Source organism: Tympanuchus pallidicinctus, unplaced genomic scaffold, assembly GCF_026119805.1.
Source record: "Tympanuchus pallidicinctus isolate F22 unplaced genomic scaffold, pur_lepc_1.0 scaffold2, whole genome shotgun sequence".
NCBI classification, from domain to species: Eukaryota; Metazoa; Chordata; class Aves; order Galliformes; family Phasianidae; genus Tympanuchus; species Tympanuchus pallidicinctus.
This window is the reverse complement of record NW_026294721.1, coordinates 11,311,599-11,328,092: the sequence shown is the minus strand read 5'-3', so window position 1 is coordinate 11,328,092 and position 16,494 is coordinate 11,311,599. Positions and strand designations below refer to the sequence as shown.

Genomic DNA, 16,494 nt, shown 5'->3' with positions numbered 1-16,494 from the left:
TACTTTGTCTATTTAGGGCGACAAAAGGTTATTTTTACTTAGAATTTAGCAGCACCTCAATTCTGACTGAGGAATTTGGTCAAAGCGATATTGTGCATATAAAGCAATCAGAACAAAGTACCTCATTTTGCATTCTGAGGAAGTTTAACACAAAACAATGACGTACGTAAAGCAGTGACCAGCCTGTTTGCCATAGGCAGCACATCTAACAAGTTAACTTCTGCTCAGCAAAAGAAAACTGAACGGACTCTGTAGCAGTCAGACAACACTTTTCACCACAAGGTATCCAAAAAATAATAGCCAGGATCTCTGTTTCAGTTGATAATCTCACATCTAAAAATTTTCTGTTAGTGATTTAAGGTAAGACTGGAATTTTAGTTCCTGATCCTCAGCCACATAGTTTATCAATTCAATTAATAAACAGGGTCTTCCAATATTGGTCTGATGGTTTTCATACTAGGCTGTGGCAGAATTGAAAGAAAATCATGGTACAAACCACAAAGAATGAAGCGTGCTTTATAAATCTTATGCTAATCATTTTGAAATGAAATCTAATAAAAGAAAGCCTAAGATGATACAAAATGGACAGGTTCATTATCAACATTTATAATTCATGGTGGGAGATTATGTATAAATGCTAGGAAAGAAGCATGATGTTTTAGTTCAACAATTAATTCAATAGCAAGTAGTAGGTTTTAGTTGCCTGATTGCTGCAAAAATGATGCATGTTTTCTGGTGGATAGTATGCAAAGGGAGAGAAACCTACGCACACATCATTGCTTCATTTTAAAAACTTGTAGTTAAACTTCAAGTGTTAACATGCCAATGTGCCATCTTGTCTCTAGTCATAAGATGGAAATACACATTACATTAATCTGATTTTGGATTCCACTGTTTTTTTTTTTTTTATCCTTCTGCCTCCTTTCAAAGAATATCTGTTATTACTGGGAGACTGAGCTTTGTAAAGATCAGCACATTTAGCAGCAAACTCAAAAAAAAAAAAAAAAGAAACACAAAAAACAGCTGTCAACACTGAAAGTCCATTACGGTGACAGGGACGGTTTGGGAGATCAGTATCTATGGCTGTTTCCACTCAGACAACGTGAGTTGCCACAGACTTCAGCAGCGTGGTGCAAGCTTGTAGTTAAAGAAGGAATGTACATATCTGTCACGGAGTTGACCAGATCAATCTATGTCCGTGACACTATATGACCACTTATGACCACTTAAGTACAAGTCCTGTGCCAGTGTTCATGTCTGCCTGCCTTCACAAATAGGTACTTAGTTATGAATAGCAGGAGATATGAGTGCATAAAATATACTGTAGTTGCAAAACATTTTTGCATAACATGTAATATTATCACCCAATGGGTGCAGAAACACCTACTTCAGAAAAAGAATGCATGTATGTGAATACCTTATCTGAAAGTTAAATTCAATGTGGCCTATTCATGTGGTTGAATACCAATCAATCTAGAGCATTAGGACACAGTGCTTTGAAGTTCCAAATGCTTCTCTTGTGTCCGTGAAGTACATCCTCAATTCATACACTGTAAAAATGTAGTTCTATCTCATTTCCTGGACAATTTGTACCTTCATCTAACATGTCCTCAGAAATACTGAACATCCTAACTTAAACCAAAGCCTTTTTCTGGAATGCTCAACGCCATAAGAGGCTGCAGGCATTACATGCCCACATCAGCAGATCTATGAAGACTGAGGTATGTGCTTAGTATGATAATTTCTTAAAATGGGATTTCCGAGATCTTAAGAAAACAAAACAACAAAAAAACAAACCACATATCAGACTGGCTCTCATGGTCAAGTTCCACTACAGGATGTGGCTAAAACACAGTAGATGGTAAGTCAATGCAGCTTCTCAATTTTTTCCCGTAATGAAGCAGTTGTGGTAACCTCCACGTCAAAACACCTTTCATCATTCCTTCAGAGCAGTAATTGTGTCTTTGTAACCAAAAGTTTACTCCCTGGATAAGTGAAAGGAGAAAACACAGAGAGAAAAGCATAAGATTAGAATCTAGATTTCCACAATTTAAAGCATCGCTCATTACTTGTTCAAGGACAAAATAAAGCATTTGGAAAGTAGAGTGCTTTGTGTGCTTTCATGCATACATAACACAATTGCACCATTAATGGAACATATTGTGTGAATTGAATTGTTCTAAACACATTGAGATGTTTTCCCACGATTAACTTTTATGATGAAAGTCACATCTTGTACTTCTCCTTTTTGCTGCTCCTTCTTGTAAACAAGTTCCACTCATCCATTTATCAATATGAGAATGAACACTTCCTACCCTCTTCCCAAAACCATTTCATAATCCTCTTGGAGGTAGACTCTCAAATAAAGTGCATACCAGGGATGACAGCCATCAAGTCCAAACTTCCAAGTAAGCTCTATCTATATGCCTCTTTCTCAGAGCAGTTTCAAGTTCATCATTTGGATCATCTCTCTGATATAAAAAGCCTGAATTTGCATTTTCTAATGAGGCTACCATTATTACTGTTAAATATTGTGAATGATGCATTGCCTGTATTTGTTATCTAAAAATTAGTGTCTATTGGAGAAACACTCATCTTAGTATATTAAGAGCATGGGAAATGAAACCTACATACAAGATTCTAAAACACTGATACATTGAAGTCATTATTATAAAACTGGCTAGCAATGGAAATTAACTGTCATCACTGAAACATATCCTATTCACAGACATTCTCCCCGGAAGAGAAAAATCATAAAGAGGGAAAGAAAAGAGCCCTCCTGGTTTATACTTTAGGATAGGAAAGTTTTAACCAGCAAGAAAAACAGAACAAAAAATCGTGCAGTGAGGCAGAATGGGGAGGCCATCATTTTTGGAGAAGCAGCTATATGGGATATTGTGGGAAACAAAACCAGTGAGGTGTGCAAAAAACAATAATTGAGTCAGGAGAGTGCCAGCTGTGCAAGAGCACAATGGTGATTTCTGTTGATAAGAGGCACTTAGTGTCCTTCCATACTCACTGGTTCAGATTTCCATCTTGAATAAAAAGGTGACAAATATTCAGTCTTTCCTCTTATTTAGTATAATACAAGAAGCTTTCTGCAGCCTTTTTGTGATGCTATCTTGCTATAATGTTATCTTCTCTTTTTTTTTCTTTTTTTCCTGTAGGTGGATCCAAACAAAAGAGTCTGGGGAGTTTCTTTTCTATTCACAATGAAATAGAGCCCTATTCTGTATTGCCAACAAACAGAGTCCTTTGCAGGTCATTCTTTTCTTCAAAAAGGGAAGGCTCATAGAGTGCTGGTCCCAGGCTACCGAATCACAGAATTATTTAACTTGGAAAAGACCCATGAGATTAAGTTCAACAATCCCTTCACTCTACCAAGCCCACCACTAAACTATGTCCCTAAGCACCATGCCCACACATCTCATACCTTCACGATGGTGACTCTACCACCTCTCTGGGCAGCCTGTTTCAATGCCTAACCATTTTCTGTGAAGAAATTCTTCCTCTCATCTAATCTAAACCTCCCCCAGCACAACCTGAGGCTGTTTCCTCACATCCTAAAGCCATTTCATGTCCTATGAAAATACTGTCTCTGGGGATCACCATATTTTAGTATGAACTGCAATCAGGGCAATGTGCAGCAGAACACATTTATAGTTCTTGCTATCCACGGATATTAATAATTTCACAGGATGTCAGCCACATCCCTTTTTATAACGAATGTTACAGAAAGAATATTACAAAGAGAAATATGATCTTGTATTCTGGGACAGTCTGAAAGACATTCCTGTCTCTCCCCTTCCACTCACACGAAGTCTCTTCTATGTGATCCCATCAGCATGCGTAAGTTCTGGACGGGATCAGAGTGATGAGATCCCATGACCTAAAACTTCATCTTAATTTAGAAGACAGAGACTTTGTACTTTTAGCCTTTCATTTGCTTGCACATGAAACACCGATCATTTCCACTGTTTACCAACTATTTCAAATGGAATTAATTTTTTTTGCATTTTAGTGGCCAAATCTTTTGTCATTGATCTTTGCAATAAGTTCTCCAATTTTCTGTAGTCATAGATAGAGGATATTTGTCACAGAATCACAGAAACATCAAGGTTGGAAAAGACCTACAAGATCATCCAGTCCAACCATCCACCTGTCACCAATAGTTCTCACTAAAACAGGCACTGTAACTCTTAGAAGCATTTACAGTCTTAAAGCAGTTATTGGCATAATACTTGAATCCATTTTTACACACTTTTTTTCTTGAAAAATTTAGCTATCAATTAAATTTCTAATTTTTCTCATAGTCTTCATTTGCTTTTTCACCTTCTTTCCTTCATCTTTGTCCTTGTTCCTTCCCATGTGGTGTTATTTATCCCTCCTTTTATTCTTCACGCTTTGTCTTTTATGACCCTTGTGCTTCTTGCAGTCTTATTTTCCTGACACAGTACTTATCCATCTCCCATTCTTTTTGTTCGTACCACTTACCTAAGTAGCATGGCAACATAAATGAATACAGATCTGTTGTAATTACTCTTGTCAGGAAAGATGTCTGTTTTGTGAAGTGCTTGAGGCAAATAACAGTCTTCATTATGTCACTTTGCCAAAGAAAAATACCAACTAAGCATTTACAGTGCTTAAGCATGGAGGTACAGTCACCAACAGGGTACCACAGCAATTAACAACCAGCCAAGTCTTTATTAACAGCGAGACTTAGAATTTCAGCAAGGGTATCTCTCATGCTCAGAAACCTGCTGGCATCCTGTTCTTTGTTAGGGCTAAAGCACATGCATGAGCAGCAATGCAAAGGCTCGGCTCATGCTCCTTCACAAGAGGAGCAAAATCAATTTCAGTCACCAGCACAAAGAACTGCCAATGTAAACTGATTTCTTCATGACCTTGGAGCCTTAAAAGGAATCTTACAAAATTGAATGACAAGACTGTACCATACTCTCTAATCCAGGGTTGAATCATATCCAACATAACAAAGATTAGGGCATTTTCATATGCTCAGTTATGTTCTTCAGTCTTTCACAACCTGTGTGCTGTCTGCATTCATTTGTTCTGGCTTTTCCTTACCATCCTCATCTATCCTTGTTCATCATGTGCTGAGATTCCCAAAACTACAGGACCATAGTAAGGATTTCAGAAGGTCATTAATATCAACCTACTCTAATAAGCGGCCATTATGAAGCCAGATCAGGTTCCTCAGACCTATATTTATTCAAATCCTTAAAACCTCTAAGAATGGAGAATTCACAGACCTCTCTTCTCTGGGCAACCTGTCCCACAGATGGATTGTCCCCAGGGAGGAAAGGCTTTTCCTATATTCAGTCTGAATCTCCCTTGATTCACCTCATGCCAACTAAGCCCAGCAATTCCTTGCTAGTTGTTGTGAAGTCTCTCCAATGCCAGCTCTTCTCAGGGGTGAACAAGCCTAGGTCCTTTGGCCTCTTCTCATAGGGCAAGGGCCCTTACTCCACAGTGCCTAAACTAACATTTTTAAGGAAGTTGGGTGTGAGAGCACTAGTAATGCTACCTAAAGCCATTGATGTGTCCTCAACAACTCATCTTGTTCAAAGAACAATGATTTAATGAATGCAATGATAAAAACAGCACTGACTGCTCTGCACAGGCTAGTGATCTATCTCTGCTCACAGCAGCGGAACACAACCAGTGCTCCCCAGTTTCAACTACTTCTAAAAAGAGTTGTCCTATCTGATGCCTCTACCCCAGAGAGCAGAGCTCTGCATCCACTCCAGAGTCTGTGGTCAGAGACAAACTAATATAGATACTATCAAGACAAACAACAGCAGGGATGGAAGTTAAAAAAAAAAAAAAAGAAAGAAACTACAATACCGAAGGCACATTCTTAAAATCTCTACACCATCGTCAGGGAATGCCTGTTCTTTTTTCAGTTAGTGAATACGCACACACAAAATTTCCAGCTAAACACTTCTTTCCACTAGGAAGCTAAAGTTGGAAAAAGGAGGACATTCTTTTCCTCGTGTTCTCTGAAAGAGAGTGTGAAAACTGGTGACGTCTCTGTAAAAACTTTCCATGTTATGTGGGGTGGGCTTAGGCAGTGGACCACCACTGAATTCCAACTGCTTCACTCTGCCTTCTGACTAATCTCAGACAATGCCTACTGGAAACAATTCCTAATAATAACTAACACCTCATATCAAAGAACTGAGTACAGTTTAAGAACTGGAAAGAATTTATGCTGCAAAATATTAAAGAATTACTCTGTCCTGTTTTGACCATTATCAAACATCACCTGTTTTCTCCACTTTGACATCACTGAGGCACTATTGGCTTTTACCTCCATTCCAGAGCTACAGCAGCACAAAGGAAAGAAAATGTCAGCAAGAAGGCTAGTGTTGTTCTTCAATATTTGTTAATGTATTTTAAGATACTTAGTCTATCAAATACAAGGGGCAGTCATTTTTATATTTTCTACTAATTAAAGAAAATTGAAGGCCTGTGGTATACATATGTTATTAGGAAACAATCTACCATGAAATATTCTATGCACATCTTAAATTACAATCTAATTTTATCGTGTAAATTTCTTTTATTTAGAAAAAGTTTGATTGCCTGCCTATAGAAAAACTGCTGAAAAAGAGTGATTACAGGAAAGGAAGTGTTGTAAAACTGCCTTTTGCCACAATACACATGGGATCCCTCAGCTTTATGGTAAATATTGTCTCAACAAACACATTCTGATCTCTGTAGAAACATTAGATTTTGTATTTGGAAAAAAAAATAAATCAAATAGTATTCAGAGGCATCTTCTTATTTATGACTTGCTGTTTATAAAGGTAGTTTCTAATTGATGGAGTTCAGGAGGTGTGTATCTTATTAAACCTGGAGTGAAGATGTATTGATCCCAATTACAAGCTACAGTCAACAGAGCTTGGCTGTATATCGGAGCAAAGGAAAAGCTTTGCCAACTGCATCCCAGAGGAAAAAACAACCAACTAACCAGCCATGACTATTAAAAATTATGAATAAATTATATTGTTTTCTGATAGAAAATGAAATCATGGTAATCTAATTTTTTTGCTTAATAAATGTATTACATACTAAGAAGTTTTGCATTTATAGATTTGATTCAGTATTGTTGCTCTGACTTTATACCACTCTTTCTTTCCAAACTAACGTAGTAACTCTGAGAAAATGAATTCATGCAGTGATGAACAAATTTCGTTTTAACTAAACCGTACACAAGATAAATTAATTTCATTAACAGTTGAATCTACATTATGCTTAATATATAACACATGAATAGTGCTATTTAATGGTACAGAACTCTTCTGGAAAATGTAACACATTGATTTTCACAATTTGGAGAAGAACAATTTAGGAGTCTTAGTTGGGTTTGAGGGAACAGAAGTTCTAAATGTGCACGAACAGTTGAATTCACTGCTGTGCTGAGCGCCATCCTGGAAGTTTCTTTCTTCTACTAGTGGTATAATATTTAATATATTGAAAGAATGTCTTTGCTTTCAAAATATCTTCTAAAATAACATTTTTGTAAATACTTCCTGTTCTGGTGCAAGACACTCAATTCTGATATGCAAATGCATACAGAAGAATCCTGATGTGTAACCTCCTGCTCATCAAATATTGCAGAAATTTGCAGGCAGGCAGGCAGCAGTAACAGACATTATGAACAGAAATTATGAGATCAGTATCTAACCCATAGTCTTGAAAAAGCAGCCAAAGCAAGCTAGCTTGCCAAAAAACTTACAGTGAAACATGCTGATATGAAACAGTCCAAAAATTGTAAATGACAAGCTAAGAAACCTTGAAGTCTGATCACGTTTGCTAAGAAACACACGTGTGTGTGCGTTCATGAAAGGAAAATCCAGCTGGATTTTTTTTTTTTTTATGATAAAGAGTTTGCCCAGTACCAGTTCTGGTTAAAGAATGTCCCTATTCAAATTTAAAATAAGAAACAATGAAAACACCTGTGTATTCAAAGCATCTTCCAGAAGACCCCGTTTGATTTTGCTGTACAAAAGCATCACTCCCACCAGAGTTTTTGCTAGCCTTGAAAATCTACTGGTTCTTGTTAAGTATCGGGTCTTTTTCTGCTAAGAAGAACTTAGTGCTATTTACATCTCTTTTGATCTTTTATTAAGACAGTTATAATGGAGTTGAAGGCTAATACAAATGAGTCAACCTCTCACTATAGAGACAAGAAGAGCATGGCACCTCCAAATACACAGCATGGCACCACGTATGGGAGTGTATTAGCACCATCGTAAGTCTAGTTACAAACAGAACATATGTGTTTTTTCCAGCAGTGAACATACAACATCACTTTCCTGCAGCCCTAAACTCAATATGCAAAAGAACATTCCGCTCCATTATTTCCAAACACTGAAACTGAAGGGACAATCTTTTCCTTATTGTTTCTCAGAGAGTATCTTTAACATCACAGTCCTAATCATTAGGTTCTGCTGGTAATGTGCAGTGCAAGTTTTGCAAAATGGAAATGATGTACTTGCAGTAAATAACAGTTATGAAGCCTCTGAAAACGTCTCATTTGCTGGCTTTGATTCATTGCAGCAAGGCATTGCAAACTGAATCAACAGACAATGAGAGAATTGTAAAATCATCAAAGTTGGAAAAGAACACTAAAATCATCTAATCCAACCATCAACCCATCACCACCATTGTCCATGAAACCAAGTCCCTCACTGCCACCTCTCCACGTTTTGTGAACGTCTCCAGGGACTGTGACTTCACCACCTGCCAGGGCAGCAGTAAACTCTGTGCTTCAGAGCATGTCAGTGGGGAATGCTAGGGGAAACAAGGAGGCAAGTGCAACCATGAAAATCTGAAAGACCTACTGGGTGAAGAGAATGCCTATTGTGAGCAGGAAAATACAAGATTCCTTGGATTAAAGGCCACTGGTGCTTTTCGGTTTTGAAATTGCTGTCATTTTACCAGATGATCTTTCCAGGCAGACCTGGAAATTCACATTTCATAGAATCGTAGAATCATTTGAGTTGGAAGGGACCTTTAAAGGTCATCTAGTCCAACTCCCCTGCAATGAACAGGATCCCCTACAGCCAGATCACATCGCTCAGTGCCTCGTCTAGCCTGATCTTGAATGTCTCCAGGGTTGGAGAAGATTACCCATTTGCATGGATAAAGGCAATTCAGAAGGGTCACATTCAACCACAGCAACCTTTGTGCACATTGTCAATGTGTCTACACATGTGCCTACAAATATGGGGCTGCCCACTGTCCTTCAGGAAGTTTGATGATCTGGGAAGCACCACAAATGTTCTGCAGAAAATCATTAATTTAAATTATTTGAATTAGGAGAAGACACACATTTTCTTTAAAATTCAAGGTCATTAAGAATGGATTACTTGGTATGAGACAAGGTTTTATGACTCACAGGAGACTGGGAAAAATCATCAGCAGAACTGCTTATTTAGAAAACTATGTTTAGTCACCAAAGACATTTTCAGAGTTATTGCAGTCTCCTTAAACAGTTTTCTACTTGCTGCAGCAGTGCTGTAGCAGTAACAAAGAAATATCTCCCCCTTAAATGCACAGTCATACAAGTAACTCATCAGCAGATTTTTCTTGCTGTTGTCAGCATAAGAAAAATGGGCAAGCAAATTCGCATTTCATCAAGGTATTTTATTATTCCACTATCCCTCCAGCCACATGGGGGAGAATTATGTATGCTCATCCAGAACCAATTATGTAGCACTTGAGGCTGAGGATTTTATTTTTTTAAGTAAAAATCAGAACAATGTTACTACAAGTCCATGTGCTAGTCAATAGCAAATCATCGGCTTTCTGCAGCTGCGTCCTCACCCTGATGCCCAACCAACCTACAGGAGATTTGAGTGTCAGCCTGCCCAATCCTGTCTGACAGGGACAGTGGGTGACAGCCATGATGAGGCAGCACTGCAGGGACAGCACCCTCAGACACCCCACAGCACAGCTGGACAGTCCCCTCATTACTGGGAAAGCCTGAGGACCAACAGAGAATTTTGCTCTGGGCAGAGTTCAGTCACTGCAGCATATTTTAACACAATACCAATAGCAAAAACCAAAGTAATTCTATCCCAAATCCAACTGCTTGAAAATTATTAATGGAAGAAAAGCATTTGTTTTTCCTGTCAATATTCACAGAGGCAAAGCAAGTTTCTCTGGTCAAGCTTTACTCCTGTGGTGGAGAATTCAAGTTATGACCTACATAGTAGGAAGTCATGTTTCATTGCAATTTCATCCCCTTGAGCACTGAAAAATTTGGAAATCAGACAAGATGAACACAGTGCCCCAGATTTTCTCTGTCATTTGGGCAGTTTTGCATTGCATCATTAGTCCTAAATCACCCTAAAGGGACCATCAAGCTTGTTGTCTACCATCCTCCTTCTTCGTGGCTAGAAAAAACATGCTCACCTTCCAGGGCCTCTGACTGCTGAAACTCCATTCTGAAGCTGTAGATGTTAAGTTCAAATTACAGCAAATTTTAGGGTTCTATATATTACATGGGGGATGCCTACTGAAATTTAAGGGTATGCTCAGGACACATAAATGCCCAGACAGTTCTCCCATCCACATAGTTTGGATGAGATGGTTTACTGGGTATGGTGGTGATGGGCAGATGGTTGGACTAGATGTTCTTAGAGGTCTTTTCCAACCTTAATGATTCTATTATTCCAGTACCTTTACACAGATACAGACCTCAATGTCAGTGATAAAGCAAACACATAAAAAAGCAGAGCATCAATATGTATTTCATCTGCCTTTGCAGTGCCATCTTATCAGCCTCTAGGCTTTCTAGAATAAACATGTGCTCAAAAACCATGAGAGCAATAGGAATTTATAGGCCATTTGATTATGTACAGCCTGATGCTACGTGAAGAGCTGCATTGCAGCTACAGAGCTACGTGAGGGTAAGCACAGCAGTGAGCTGCTGCCTGACCCACAAAGAGTACATGCATGGACTTAACCAGTAAATCACAGACCAGTGCAGAGATGGTCCGCAACTAGCAGAGCCACTAGGATGATGTATGTATCTCTTCATCCTCTTTCTCCTCCTTGAACTTTAGATGCACTATATCTAAAGCAAGTAGACACAGGATCTCAACAGCCAGGTGCTGACATGTTAGGGTTTCCACATGAGATTACTAAAAGTGGTCAGAAAAAATGTTCACAGAACATTTGATTTTGATGAGGCTGCAGGATTCACGCCTGATTTCCTGCCAGGTCCCCTTCCCTGGTCTTCAACGGCATTTCTGGCAGGTTGACAGAGAGTGGGAGTTTGAAAGAAGTTATTGCTCCAGGATCGCCTCAGAGATTGCAGAACTCCTAAGCTGCTGGCTCCTCTACAGATCTCATTAGGCAGGTTGCCAAGAAACTCAGAGTGGAGTATCCCTGCTCACAAATTCTGAAGCTGCCACCTCTCTGTTAGCCCACCAGGCAGAAAGACAAGAAAGACAAGTGTGGGAGCTCTGGAAATGTGCAACTCCTTGGCATCCTCATCAGCCAGAGGATCCAGACAGAGAGCCTTTAGCTGGGGGCCCCAAAGTTTCCGACGCCTCCAGTTCTAGGTGTCATTAACAAAAGAATTTAAAATATATACACTATTTTGTTTGTTTGTTTCAAATCAGAATAAAGCCAAATTAAACAAATCTATCAAAATCCTCTGCAAAATGGAATGATCTTTTTCCATTCCAATCCACTTAAATAACAGGCCGTCATGACTGGCCTACAGGACATCCCAGGGTCCAGATGCTTAAGTACACAGATTGTCCTATTGCCCAGCAGCCTGTGCTTTCATCATCTTCATAGCCTCTTCATTCTTCCTTTCTATCCCAGGTATTTTCCCTCCTCATTTTATTTCCAAAGACAAGCTCTTCTGAGAATTCTGTGTTTTATGTAGGGAAAATACCATATCTGTGTAGCCAAAGAACTAATATATGCATATATTGTATAAGATATATATTTATCACTAATTTCATGTGAGCACATAAGCTAAGTTGAAAAAGATTTATTTTTCTCAAACTCCTATAATCACAAAGCCCTATATCAGGTCAGCAGGCTTACATAACAGTGGTGCATCAGGCTCTGTGTCCCAAATTGGATAGAATATGCTGTGACTGCTACATAACCTTGTGTGCTTGTTCATCAAAGGCTCACATGCATCTATTTTCTATTAAAGGAGACCCACTGAAATCTCAGCTTTCAATTTTCCAAAGACCTGTAATTGCTACATGTTCTTAGCCTGGTGCTTGGAATCACAGACTGAATCATTTTCCTTAGGTTTTCTCTCTCTCTTTTTTTCCCAGGTTCACTAGTATCAATCAATTCCACTGCAGTTTTGCTTCTAGAAAGAAAAGATTTTGAGTTAACTCACATTAGTTATATTTCAACATATTCTTTCAAGTACCGTTGTTAATTTGAATGTTCACTCCATATTTTCTTACTGTTGTTTCTTGTTTCTCCTTTTCCTTTAACCTCTTCCATTTTGTCATTCACCCACAAGCCATACCTCTGAAACAGCCATAGCTCGGGGACTTTATACATCTTCACAGGACACGGCACAGTCTATCCAGACTGGGATATTAAGAAAATCTCGGTATTAAATCTAGGAGAAGGTATAAGGAAGGGGAGAGGACTCAAATCAACAGCAGGTGCCCAGTGCTCAGGCTAATATCACAGGCACTCATACTTGAGGACAACAAAATTGATTTACTATTGTAATCATTATAGTGCTTTATTCAGCTATCAAATACATGTGGATATCTATGCAAATCCCAATTCTAGACCAAGAAGGTAACTCCAATATGCAATTCCGATCTCCAGCTGGCATGTAAATGAGACCATTGACTTCTATAAATATTCTAATATGGTTAAATTCGAGATGATGCACTACGAGCTAAGTGCACAGCTCATGCCTGCAGCATTAAAGACCATGTCAAAAATAGCACCAAAGAAACAAGCAGAAACTTTTCTGGCCAACAAGTTAGCATGACCATCAAGCACAAAGCTGAAAGGTCAAATTGGATTTGGGATGTAAATGAGCAGCTGACAGACAGGCAATTCTACCACATCTCTCAGGGGCACCTAATCTGAGTGGCATATGTGAAATAGAATTTCCCCAGCACTACTACTGAGTACAACACTTTTCAGAATACACAAGCTATTCTATAGGTAAAGTTTCCACATTTCTTTTTATATTTACTTCCATTTTTACCACAAAATAAAATACTGACAATAAAACAGGACAAATACATGATACCAAGTTCACCAAAAGCAGTGCATTTATCTGCAAGAGTACACCTCTAAAACTTTCTAAATTTGCATCTGTAATAACATCCAGAGCATGACCTGTTAGGTTTAATCACATAGTAGGCATTTTCCAAGTAATAGGAACAATTTTATGCTCATTTAATATACGCAGTGCTATACTAAGTCCAGTTAATCAACACTATTTATTCTGCAAATAGGAAAAAAATCTGTATGTCTATCACACTCCATCACCTTTCTCCACCCACTTCAAACTATCACTTTCAAAGACTTTCCAATTTCATTTACATAAAGTACACCCTCCCCTCATACAGCTTGTTAATGCATTAGACTAATTTTACAAGGAGCTCCTGTAGATAACTATTGGCAATAATTTCCTGGATCATCTTATCACCTTCAACAGATCTGCAAGCCCATGGAGCAAGAATGTTATTCATAATCAGAGAACCTCTGGATCCGTCCACAGAGAGGAGGCTATGGATGCAGATAACCTCTGCTTTTTTAAGCAGATAGGAGCTGGCAGAAAGGACACTTGTGAATGCACAGAAGGATCAGAAAGATTCACTGGAAGATCCCTAGAAGTGGGAAGTTCAGGAATTTGCAAGGGGAGAAGCAGGTGGAACAACCTGAATGAGATTTGAGGGGTGGGCATCTTATGGCCAAAACGTATGGTTACTGCCTGCTTTCAGACAGGACTGGCATTACTGGATTAGCAAGTTCAGAGCTAAGGTGGTGGCTTTAGCAGCTGCTAAAGAATTTGTGATGTTCAGTGAATGGTCTTGGTCTTGATCTTGCAACCCCTCCTCCCGCAGATCTGTTCAAGAAAGTTGGAATGGGATGTAGTCAGGAGACAGTTGATTAAGCCTAAAGTTCTAGGACACAACAGTTCTGTTGCAAACCAGCTACTGCAAACAGTTGCGTAAGCTTAAGAAAAGCAAGAGAAATAGTTCCATTGTCTGCTTTTACCATTATATTTACAGCCTTTCCCTGACTGTGCATATACTAAGCAGCTTGCAAACTTGCAGTGAGTGGAGGGAATAATGTGGTTATTTATAAAGCAGTTAACCTTTAGGACTGAGCTTTGTATTAACGTTAAACCAGTCTGCTTCATGTTCAGAAGGGCAGTATTTTCATCATTTGGAAAATGAGAAAATATTCCAAAGCTATCTGCGAATATAGCCAGAAGTTTTCAGCCTCATACTCTGTTGGCTGGTACAGATTGTACAAGAGATGGAATCCTGAGACAGCAGTGAAGCACAAACACACAATGGCACAACAAAACTGCTCCAGAAAACAGGCCAGAGTGGGGGAGAAAAGCAAAATTTTTTTGTGTTTTCCTGACATGGCAACTGTTCACTGCCAAGTATTTCCATTGACTTTCTGCTAATCCTAACAAACACACCACACCTGTCTTTGTTCAGAAGTTACTGCCAGTATCAGCTAACACCTGGAGCCCCAGCAATATCATTTATCCGGTACTAAGCTGGGACCAAAAAACTGAAAACAATAGCTGGCATGCCACCATTTTTCTGACCTTATCTCAGTGTTTTCTTGTTTCCAGGGAAACTCACAAAACTCATATAAAAAAGTCCGTATTATAATGGCAAAAACAGATTTTTATTTTTAGATATGGTTAACCCATCCATTAAGAAAAGAACACAATCAAATGTAATTTGTAGTAGCAGTAACACTGACGTAGGATAAACACACTGATGTCACTGACTACATCTTCAGGAGCAATTAACTGGAAGCACAAGTCACTATTGTTTGCAGAGGCCCTGGGCTGCTTTGCTCAGGTTACCGTGTACCTCAGCAAGCTATTTCATAATAATATGTCACACATCTATTGTGTCTTCATTATGCCTTCTCTAATTTGTTCAGTGGATTCAAAATTGTTTTCCTGAGAAAAGACCATGCAAGCCAAACCCCGCGTACCACACACCTTCAAAGACACAAAAACAGTAAATGAACCTTCATTTTGCTCCAAAGAGAATAGGATGGTCCCAAATTGCATATTTATACCACGAATTATTCAAGATCACAGCAGGTAACAAGAAACATTTTGTTATGCACAATTATACAGCTTAAACGTGAGAAGACATAAAAGAAGAATAATTAACAGCTAGAAAAACAGAGTTAAGTTAAATAGCAATACTGCTATTTTTTATGCATTTCATTGACGGATGGCTCATGCTGTTAACCCCAACCTTCTACAGAACCCAGCCCCAGGAGACATCAAACCTCAGAGATTCTCAAGTACATTTCCCCCTTAGAAATCTGGTTTCACTTCAGCATTCAGGAGACAAGAGGGGAGTCTCCTACTACTTCCAATTATCTTGTTTGCATTGGGAATACTTGGAGAAGAATTTGAGGTAAACCACACTCCTCTCCTTTCTCCAGAGCATTTGTCCAGTACAGGTTCAGTACATCACACACTATTGTTGCAAATAATAATAATTGTTGCACCTCCATTTTCTAAATGAGAAAAATTTCAGGTCTAGTTGAAGAAAAATGCCCTTTGTCACACAGGAATACTTCCTGGGGCTAATTAGTACTTCTTTTACACTGCTATCTGACTCAGCACAATGTAAGGCATATTGTAATTGTGTACCTGGAAGAAAAAATGTTTCATTTTCACCACAGGAACATGGATTAGGGGAAATGAGGCTTCATGTATCTATGTTCAGAGTTGTTACACATCAATTAAGTAATTACACAAAGCAGAAATAGATAAAAAATGAATTAAAAAGAAAAATCACAGGTTTCCAGAAAACATGTGATTGTCAGTTCTTCAGAACAATACAGATCCCTTCCTTTCTCTAATTCATGAAACATAACACAAAATAAAATAATTGAGGAAGCCTAACAAGAAAACAATGTATATCTTATCTAAAAATTATGCACTGTTTCTGTGGAGAAAATTAAACTCAGAAAAGAAAAAATATATAATACCTGGTGCAGAGCTCTATAACATCTTTAACAGATGACCTTCTCTCTTGACTGAAGGCCTCAGGTTGGAGATAATACATCTAATGCATCATCAGCTCTAGCTCATACATTTCCAATTTAAATTTTGTATCTCCCCAGGTAATCATTATTTAGCAATACAGAAACGACAATTCAAATCTTCTTTACACTCAGCAGTCATTTTATTCTAAGTGATACGAATTAAGGGATTTGGGCAAGATCACAGGG

At 38.5% G+C, this 16,494-nt stretch overlaps 1 protein-coding gene across 3 annotated transcripts in view; it reads right to left on the bottom strand.

Moving 5' to 3' along the window:
• Positions 1-1,210: 1,210 nt before the first annotated feature.
• CUNH4orf50 (chromosome unknown C4orf50 homolog) overlaps positions 1,211-16,494 on the bottom strand; it is a 73,933-nt gene continuing 58,649 nt past the window's right edge. For all 3 annotated transcript variants that reach the window (XR_008206507.1, XR_008206508.1, XM_052682030.1), the window contains one exon: positions 1,211-1,985. The gene's annotated coding sequence lies outside the window, so the exon portion shown is untranslated. The remainder of the gene's footprint in view (positions 1,986-16,494) is intronic.